General features: G+C 39.8%; 1 protein-coding gene across 1 annotated transcript in view; it reads left to right on the top strand.

Annotated features, from left to right (window-relative positions):
• Positions 1-1,032, top strand: part of qsox2 (quiescin Q6 sulfhydryl oxidase 2) — a 15,987-nt gene extending 14,955 nt beyond the window's left edge. The window contains exon 12 of the mRNA XM_044334803.1: positions 1-1,032. This exon is cut by the window's left edge and continues 1,002 nt beyond it. The gene's annotated coding sequence lies outside the window, so the exon portion shown is untranslated.
• The last annotated feature ends 9,043 nt before the right edge of the window (positions 1,033-10,075 follow it).

The raw sequence follows: 10,075 nt of genomic DNA, 5'->3' as shown, positions 1-10,075 counted from the left end.
CTTTTCTCAAAAACTGCGACTCAGTTTGCGATGTTTTATGTGCTCTTATTGCAGGAAAAATGAGGAGGAAGGAAAATAAAACTACTGCCAATGAAGAATCATATGTAATCACTTCCTGCGCGCTGCAGATACCACGACATGAGATGTGACAGTTGGTCACAGATCGGTTTGTTCATTTGGACATTTCATGCAGAAAAGTTGCAGTAATTGAGCAACTTTGCAGAGATTTCTTGAATTTGCATTAATTACTGCGATCACAAAGTCATAATTTCCAGGACGGACTGGCTGTAGCAACTACCGGCTCCTCTAACGCTCTCTGATTAAAGGCGTTTTCAAGATTCAAGAGCTTTTATGGTGACATGAAAGGATCACAACAGGTTAAAGGAAGTGAGTTCAGTTAGTTTTCAACATAAAGCTCCTTCGTTCTGAGTCAGTAGATGAGCTGTTGATGAACGAAACGTCACTAACAACCAGGTGAGAACGTTCTCTCCTCTGATTGGTTAGATGTGTCTAGGGGTGGGAGCGAGAATGTAAACACAGGAAGAAGCTCCTCTGTCAAAATAAAACATTTCGCTAGCCCAGGTCAGGTCTTGATTCGTTCTCCGGCGAGCTGTTTATGGCGAGTTGATCGTGCCGGTTGACTGACTGAGACTGCAGAGAAGAGGAAGGAACGTCTCCTGGCAGCGTTATCGTAATCAGTCATAAACCGCCATCTAAAAAAACGTCTACTAAGTATGTTTAAATTTGGTTTGTTGGTTTTAAACCGTGTAATAAACGCGTCGCCTGGTTACCATCAGACATCGCAGCATTTTTAAGTTGTTTGTTTTCATGTAGAGAACAGATGAGTTCAGATTTATTTATGTTTTATAAATTATTTCACTTCTTACAACCTGAAAATAGTTTTAATGTAGTAACGATCCAGTTAGTCATTAATGCTGTAAATGACTCCAACACAGTAAAATTTGCATTCCTAAATCTATTTGTTATAATGTTGCTTTTATTTTATTTTTTACTTTCCATAAACATAGAAGTGCTTTATTTTGAAAAATTGGAAATTGACAGGAAGTCACACTGGCGACGGCGCACAGGTCCTTTTCTCTCATGTAAACGTCACGACTGTCTCCTTCGGGAGGTGATCGTGTCTCTGTCCACGCGCCAAACACGTTAAATTCTCTCATCAACATCCCAGCATGCAAAGCGAAACCGGCTACGGGAGCCGAGTAGTCGGTCGTATCTCGTCCCCGCAGCAAACAATCGGCTCCAGTCTTGGTTTGTGATCCAGACCTCCTCCACTAGAGGGTCCGAGGAGGAAAACCAACCAGATAACGCCCTAAACTACCCAGAATCCCACAGGAGGGACCCCATGAGAGACCAGGACCACAGGGGGACTGAACGGGACCAGACCTGGTCTCTCAGACTTCACTGTGTGCCAAATGTCTCACCTGTCCTGTGTGTGTGTGTGTGTGTGTGTGTGTGTGTGTGTGTGTGTGTGTGTGTGTGTGTGTGTGTGTGTGTGTGTGTGTGTGTGTGTGTGTGTGCGTGCGCGCGTGCGCGCGTGCGCGCGTGTGTGTGTGTATATATATTTCTCTTTACTGTGAAACATGGACTGTCCCGATGATGATTGATTGAAGTGTTATTGATCAGCTGATTGGTTATTTTAAACGACGTCCACATGAAGCCACTAAATAAGAGTTTCAGCTCATTTCTGCAAATTCATCCGTCCACATGAAAACACCGACACAGGTGATTCTCCTACTGGGCACGTGCAGGTCAGCCACAGAAAACCAGCGAAGAAGAAACAGTTTACTGTTTCCGCTGCGGCTTCCTGACGTTTAGTTTATTGCAGCAGATTTTAACAGTCTGAGCAGAGAAAGATGGTCGTTTAACTCTGAACAAGCTGTCAAAAGTAGAAAATAAAGAGAACACTCGTATGAAGCGTCCGCCATTGTTGTTGTTGTTGTTGTCATTTCTTCTTCCTCTTTCTACTGTCACCGTCTGTTCTGTCAGTGATTTGACGGCTTTTCCCTGAACACGCTACACATACCGGAGGCTCCGTTTCCAGGAGAGAAAATACACATTTTAACTAAACAGAAGAAGAAGAAGATGCGTTAATGAATGAAACCGACTCAGCGTGAACATTAAAACACATCACGTTTATCTTGTTAAAACATATTAAAGATGTGGAGACTTAAATCAGACAAACTGACCTGAACACTGAAAATATGTTAGAAAATTTTATATTTTTATTTTTTTTAGCTAAAAAAAAAAAGAGCCAGAAACAAAACTATATAGAGAGACTGATACAAATGTTTAACTGTGAGGTTTAAAAATCAGATAAGTGTGTTTCTGTCCACCTGTTTTTATTTTCATTTTCAATGGAAACACTGGAAACAGTTTAAACCTGCAGTGCAGAACTTTTCCACATAAATAAACGTATTTTCCAAACAAGTTCGTTCACACGATGCTGTTCAAGCCGTCAGATAAACCTCTGGTGATGCAGTGACTGGTTTCCGGTGAAATGACGTCATGCTCGGCCCGCAGGTATCTTCCTCAGACTGCAAGGCATCCTGGGTATAAATGTCTGACAGTCTCACATGGTTGTTGTAATTTCCTTTCTAGGACTGTTACTATGTCGCTGTCGTCAGGGGAGAAAGTTACCATTTAGATTCCCAGTATGTGGTCAGTTTATCAAATTAACGCCTGTTTGCAAATTTGCTCCGACGTTTTGAGAGCTGTGAGGAGCCACCGCCGGTGAGACCAGCTGGTCGGATCCGTCATAAAGCTCCTTGACAGTGTTTTCGTTATTACTCTCACCGCCAGAAGAGGGAGACAAAAGTTCTGCTCTGCAGGTTTGAATCTGTGTACAAAGACTTTCCTGTCTGAGGATTAACAGCAGCTGTTGAAAGCAAATGTAAACAGACTTAATAAAGTGAATAAATGACGATGTATATGAAGCATGTGACCATTGACTGTATATAAACACGACAGCTCCCCGGGTGGCTGGCTACAGTGTAGGTCATAAGTCCCGCCCCCTCCTTGTTAGCGAATGGGACATGAAGGAATAAAAGGTGGGTGTGACTTCATGATTGGCAGCTGTGACAGCAGCTCTCAAATCTCCCGTCAGGCGGCGGGACGGCTGAGGGGGCGTGTCCCGCCGCCGACTCTACTGCACAGACTCATGGATGTATAATAAGAGCTGGATAGGGCGCCGCCACTCAGCCTTGCAGCCAATCTCTCCCAGTGGCTTCTCGCGGTATTGCCACAAAAAATCCGCCTGCGGCCCAAAAAGCATTTCCCCCCACAGACCACCACTGTAAAAGAGACGCCTGTAAAACTGTTGACAGGACACCTCGAACTGCAAACACCGTCAATTATGACTCATGAAGGTTTCATGTTTGTAAAACTTTCCTCGAGCCGAGAAAAGCGATTTAAAAATCTGTGACGTCATCACAATGTAAAGTCTATGGGCCGAGCGGGAACTCGTGGGCGGGGCCAGCGGGGGAAACACTACTGCGCATATTCAGTGGGCCGCACAACGCGGAAGCAAACCCGGAAACTAGAAACTTTATTTTGGCGCATGTGCCAGTCGAGCAGTTGCTACAGGACTGAATGGGCGCCATTTTTAGTCCGGTATCCAGCTGTTATAATACATCCATGGCCGCTCCCGGAAAGGAGAGATTTTAGCTTCACTTTAGCAGGAAGGAAGGAAGGAAGTGGAGACACGTCGTCCATCTTTATATGTAGTCAAGTTATGTGACTGAAACGTCACTGAAGAGCTGAAAACATCAGATCTGTGTGGAGCGATGATGAGGAGACTGTAACCTTCCTCACATCAATACATGAAACTAACAGAAACGTCATATTTCCATCATGTTTTCCATCGTTTGAGTTTTGACTGTCGCTCTTTTATGATGTCATCTCGTTGTGTCTCTTCTTCTGCAACAGTTTAACGGCACCGACTGGATTAATGATATATCGTCATTATTTGTTTTTAACATGAATACGTCACAGAAACATTATTGACAAAGATGCTTAACTTTTATTATATTTGAGAAGGATCATCTTCAGTCTTGCACGATACGCCTGCTTTACTACACAACACACACCCCTGACCCCTAACTACCCCCCCCCCCCCCCCCCCCCCCCATGCCTAAACCTGACCAAGTTAGCGTGTTGTGTAGTAAAGCGGGTCTGCAGATAAACCTACTCGGCCATTTAAAATGAAAACCATCACAGAAACACTTTCATTAATTCTGATATTGATTGGAACAGTTTTTAACATTAAAGATGCAGCGGAGTTAACATACAACAACACAACAACAAACAGTACAAAGCAAAACAAAAACAAAAAAAACAGAATACACCGTACAAAATACGAAATACAAAGCTATTGTAACACAATAACAACTATAAACAACAATAAAAAAAAAACTAAATTAGACCAAAGTAGAAATGCAGCCTGAACAAGTTATAAATATAATAAATATAATAAATTAATTCATCATTTACTGACATTTCTGTTCTGATGCTTCATGTTACGTTTTAATAAACCAGAAATGGAGAAAAGAAGAAGAAACACATGAACATATGAGTCAAATAGAGTAAAAACCAGTGATGGAAAGTAACTAAATACATTTAGTCAAGTACTGTATTTAAATACAGTTTAGAGGTACTTGTACTTTACTAGAGTATTTCCATGTGATGCTACTTTCTACATTTCAGAGGGAAATATTGTACTTTCTACTCCACTACATTTATTTGACAGCTTTAGTTACTTTTCAGATGAAGATTTGACACAATGGATAATATAACAAGCTTTTAAAATACAACACATTGTTAAAGATGAAACCAGTGGTTTCCAACCTTTTTGTCTTTTGACGTCTTACAAAAAGCAGTGTGTAGTCGGGGTCACATTTCACATGTCTATGAGTTGTTAACAGCTCCACCAAATAGTGATTTTTCCCTCTAAACTTCTCACATGCTTTCATTTCAATAAATGTTCAAATGATCCAATATTTCAGCAAAAATCAAAGATTAGAGAAAAAGTCCAAAAACTGAAAACAGATTTGTGTATCAGAACTTTGTTTTTTCTTCTTTCCTCTCCCATTAATCATCTCACCACCCCTCAGATTTATCTGCTGACCCTTTGGAGGGGCCCCACCCCTAGGTTGGGAACCACTGGACTAAACTAGCTAACTGTATATAAAGTAGTGTAAACTAGCTCCACCTCCAGCAGCTACAACAGTAACATGCTGCTCTAACACTGATGCTTCACTATTAATAATCTAATGATGTCATATATAATAATATATCAGTCAGAGGGACCAAACCACTACTTTTACTGCAATACTTTAACTACATCAAGCTCATAATACTTATGTACTTTTACTGCAATACTTTAACTACATCAAGCTCATAATACTTATGTACTTTTACTGCAATACTTTCTTCTTTCCTCTCCCATTAATCATCTCACCACCGATTTCTCGCAATTTCTGTTTAATCTTTTAAGTTTGAAATAAAACAGATTTAAAACAGTTTCAGGCCTTGAATTTAGAAACATTATCTCAGACTTTTTCCAGGATTTTAAGGCTGTGTTGCTGTTTGTTTAAATATCTTACAGAGGATTCAGCGACGATGAATAACTGCAGTGAGAAAAACTAAACTAATTAAAAGTAATGATGTCATAGATCAGCTGATGACGTTATTGTGATGTTTGTGTTTGTCGTCTGAAGTTAAAACAAACATGTTTCATTTTTATCAAACGTGAAAGTTTGATTTTAAAAAGAGAAAAATCCCAAACTCAGCTGATTGTCATCATGTGACTGTTGAACAGGTGACATCATCAAAGTTCAGTCAGTTCGTCTCAGATTTAATATTTTTATCAGTCTGAAGCCATAAAAATCTCATTTATAGATTTTTCCCTCACGTCTGTTTCTACGGAGGATCATTTCACCCAAAAATGTTTTGTTTTATTTTTCTGAACTGTGGAGGATCATCTGTTTAATGGTTACTGTGAGGTGGTAATTTAAAAATGGAGGCTTGTGTCTGAATATTAAATATAAGTTTGTATTTTTGAATCATGTCGACAGATTTAATTAAGCAGGAAAAACCTCCTTCAAGAGCCTCCTTAAAAATAAGAGTTTATTTGTTATTTTCTGTTTAAGTTTTATCAGATTTTTGCTTTAAAGTTTTTTTTTTCTTTAAACTGTATTTTCTTTTCTCTGTAAAATGATTCCATTTCCTGTAACATTTATTTATTTTTCTCTTTTATTGATTTTTTTTTATTTTCTTGTTTTGTCTGAAATGATCCTCCGTACTCGTCGTCTCTTCGCTGCAGGTAAACAAATCTTTTTGCAACTCTGCGGTTTTGATTCTCGACCTGTAATTTATTTATCGGTAGTTTCTGTTTCCTGCAGGTCGTCGGTTCAAATCCCCGAACAGACCGAAGCTTCGTTTACTGACGACTGAACATGTTCAACTGTCTGTCAGCTGATCTGTTTATTAAAACACATCATAAAGTGTAAATGTTGTAATTATTTACATCTTGAGATTTGATCATCATTCAGACAGAATTGACACTAAAATCAATACCAGGTGTAAATGTGATCAGATAATCAGATAATCAATCAGATACAGATCTAATACTCTACTGGAGTGTTTCTAATGTATGTTGCTATAAAACAGGACATGTCCAGAGCACATGGGCGACCACAACGAAAACAAAATAATTCATACTCTCGATTTAATAATAATCATTTAATAAAAACTCAGATGACATAATCAATCGATCTGTTCAGCCTGTTCGCCCTTCAGTCAGCAGGAAGTTTGAAGAAACGTTTCCCTGTAACGTCGTCAAAGCTTCTGTCTCCCTCTTCTGGCAGTGAGAATAATTACAAAAACACTGTCGACGTGTTTACATCACAGGCTCCGCCCCCGCCGCCGCCTCCGTCGCTGCTGTTGTGGCTGTAAAACGCTGGATAAATTGTTTTGAGTGTCACACAAAAACCCAAAATGCAAAATGACTCGTTTCACTATGAAGAATTTGATCCGTTCAGTCCGATAATATTTGATTAAATTATTTTATCCTCATTCACGTTAGCAGAGCTCAGTACGATTCATCCAGCCAGCGCAGGAAAACTCAGTATACTGTGAAATACAGAGAGATTTAATCAGCACTGTGTGAACTCGTTTGACTTTAATATAACGGACGTTCGTTTATATGTGAACGTTCTGCACTGCAGGTTTAAGTTGATTTACTTCAGGTTCTGTTAAATCTAGAGCATTAATTTGTTGTTTCTTTCTCTATGACCCCTCCTGGACTCCGTAGAGATGAAATGAGGTTATTTCATTAACTACATTTCTGCAGTTTGCTGTTTTTTTCTTTCTGTACTTGAAGCTAATTCTGTTTGTTCTGTTTCTTTTCATTTACATTTACTGTAATAACTATTCCTGTGTTTCATTATATTACAAATATATTTAAAAAGTTAATAAAAATTAAAATAAATTTTAATTACAAAAAATGCTGCTTACACGAACACATCAATGAATCAGTACTCATATTAATAATATCATAATATATACTGTATGTGATTAATAAAACACACTAAAGGGGCCAGTTTGTATAAGGAGTACTTTTACTTTTGATACTTTAAATACATTTTACTGCCGATACATTACAGGACTTTTACTATGCAGAGTTTTTTATTGTGTGATTTGCTGAAAAGATCTCACAGCTGGATGTGATCGACTCCAGATGTGGCCTGGATGATCTGATTCTGCTGCATCAAACTTTACTGAAACACTATTAGAGCAACAATATGATTAATGACTTAACGCATCATCAGCTTGGATTTAATCAAACAAAGTGAAAATTAACTGACATCAAAAAACACTAAAAGTACCACAAACAGAAACAGGTTGGTTGTTTAAAGTCTCTTTCTTTCTATTTGTGAAAGAACCAAAACATCCTGCACACCTGGACTCTCCGAAGGTAAAAAATGAATGGATTGAATTTGGACAGTTTGAATTCTAACAGACCACTAACACCATCCGCCTGTCTCCACACCTCCTCCACATCACTAACAAACAGCAGCACAGATGAAGCTGAGCTGTGAGGAAGAACGAGATGAGTGTGTCAGTCACAAAAGCTGCAGCTGTTTCTGAACGCTACGACACAGCGTCATAAACCGTAAACTAGCTGCACTTCAGAAGGACGTCTTGAGTTCCACCGACGGCCACTAGCTGCTCCAACTGACTCCTATTCAAAAAGACTCAACTTCCCTCTAGAAATACTGAGTCAATCATTGTTTTCAGTTAGATATTCTGGTCTCAATCTCTAAACTCAGGCCTCTAATAAATGTGCTGGTGGTCATTTTGGAAATTATTGCTCCGTTAATAAGATTTGAAGACTTATAGTAGCTTTGATGTCTGCTGTGTGGGCGTTGATTGACAGTCGGCTCCGAGACTCACACTGAGTCAGACTATATTTTCAATATTTCACTAAGATTAATGTTACTTGATTATGATACCTGCCTTGTTATCACAATTTAGCTAAAGTAGCTAACATTAGCCTAAGTGTGTAGCACTCAGTATTCCTGATAAGCTAACATTAGCCTAAGTGTGTAGCACTCAGTATTCCCGGTAAGCTAACATTAGCCTAAGTGTGTAGCACTCAGTATTCCCGATAAGCTAACATTAGCCTAAGTGTGTAGCACTCAGTATTCCCGATAAGCTAACATTAGCCTAAGTGTGTAGCACTCAGTATTCCCGGTAAGCTAACATTAGCCTAAGTGTGTAGCACTCAGTATTCCTGGTAAGCTAACATAAGCCTAAGTGTGTAGCACTCAGTATTCCCGGTAAGCTAACATTAGCCTAAGTGTGTAGCACTCAGTATTCCCGGTAAGCTAACATAAGCCTAAGTGTGTAGCACTCAGTATTCCCGGTAAGCTAACATAAGCCTAAGTGTGTAGCACTCAGTATTCCCGGTAAGCTAACATTAGCCTAAGTGTGTAGCACTCAGTATTCCCGGTAAGCTAACGTTAGCTTCTGTCTGAGGTAGTGGGATTTTTTCGCTGTAATACAGCAATTGGCCACTGGAGAAAGATTGGCGTTGCCGTATCAGCTCTCTAAATACATCCATGTCCAATGCAAACCGATGGGTGACATCACACCCCGCCATCTTTCTATACAGTCATGGAGCCGGTTCTCTGGTGCTGATGTGTCTAGGTGTGTTTCCATCCATCCTTTTTCACGTGCTTTTACAATTTGTGCACTGAAAAACGTAAGTGGAAATTCTGGAAATTCTAAAAAAAAAAGTCAAAATATTGCAAAAAAGATTTTATGCTTGGATGAGGTGTGAAAGTTGACGTGTGGATAAAAGCAAAATGACGTACAGGAAACATGTGACTCAAACATCCCTGAAGCTTCCACCCCGCTGGAGAGACCAAACATGGCGGCAGACGTTTTTCACTGTCAGCTCTCTTCTTCTTCGTGTCTGTGTAACTGACACAGAGCTGCTGTCAAAACGCCTCCAGCAGCAGGAAGCTGTGATGTCATCACGCTCTCCATCACCACAATGTGATGTCACGTCTCCATCGCTTCAGCTCTGACTGTCGTTCTGTTCATCTTCTTCTTTTTGTGGTTTATTGCAGTCGACAGGAGAATCAGCACCAACTGTTCACTGAGATGTGCTCGACTGTTAATATTCACAACAGTAATAGATGGAAAAACACATTAATTTGCATTTCCTTTTATCGACTTTCTGAACCGGATTTCTGTTCGACCGTTTAAAAGACATTTTCTTGTGGTTTATCAAAATCAAACTGCTAATAAAGAAGGAGAGCTGTGCTGTGGTCATGGTGATAATCACAGTAATGATGATGATGATGGAAATGCTCAGCGGTGTCGTTAGCATCAGACGGTTTCACAGCAGGGTTTAGATAAAAACGGTATCAGTAAGGGTCTGATCAGAATCAGTGATCGGGATATCCTGACCCCAAACACACACACACACACACACACACACACACACACACACACACAGTCATGTTTCCACCTCTTCTGAGGACATTTT

The sequence above is a fragment of the Thunnus albacares genome, chromosome 2 (genome assembly GCF_914725855.1).
Source record: "Thunnus albacares chromosome 2, fThuAlb1.1, whole genome shotgun sequence".
Classification (NCBI taxonomy): domain Eukaryota; kingdom Metazoa; phylum Chordata; class Actinopteri; order Scombriformes; family Scombridae; genus Thunnus; species Thunnus albacares.
Note: the sequence above shows the minus strand (reverse complement) of the source record. Positions and strands in the feature narration are given on the sequence as shown.